The 516-nt window shown below is 44.8% G+C and overlaps 1 protein-coding gene across 1 annotated transcript in view; it reads left to right on the top strand.

Moving 5' to 3' along the window:
* Window positions 1-516, top strand: part of LOC131878411 (transmembrane channel-like protein) — a 15,025-nt gene that overhangs the window by 2,864 nt on the left and 11,645 nt on the right.

Below are 516 nucleotides of genomic sequence, written 5' to 3'. Positions count from 1 at the left end.
AAGACTTTCCAGATTGGGTTCATATTTGAAAATGTGTTCCATTCCAGTTTGCATGGAGAGTCACCAAGGAAAAATTTTCCGAAATCACTCCTTGGCAAGGCAGGATCAAGGATATCGAATCCCATTTTGGCTCAGTAGTGTCTTCATATTTCATTTTCCTTCGATGGTTATTCTGGATGAACGTAACCATCACCCTAGTCATAACCATATTCGTCATCGTACCAGAGGTATGGATCGACAATCCATTCTCACCCTTCCTTTTGCCTCAAAAACCATTTCCCACCGCAGATTTTAGCGGCTGACCGAATTGGAACTGGAGCCCGCAAGAAAATGCTCCCTGTGGAAGAGTTGTACGCGTGGAATCTCAAGGTCATGTGGGATTTTGAAGGAATTCTCCGTTATTCGCCCATATTCTACGGGTTCTTCAGCTCCAAGCCAGCCACCAAAGCTGGTTATCAAATTCCTCTCGCATATTTCTGCGCCGGAATGGCCGTTTATATCTTCAGCTTTGCCATC

Source organism: Tigriopus californicus, chromosome 3 (genome assembly GCF_007210705.1).
Source record: "Tigriopus californicus strain San Diego chromosome 3, Tcal_SD_v2.1, whole genome shotgun sequence".
Lineage (NCBI taxonomy): Eukaryota > Metazoa > Arthropoda > Copepoda > Harpacticoida > Harpacticidae > Tigriopus > Tigriopus californicus.
This window is presented reverse-complemented; position numbering and strand designations above follow the sequence as displayed.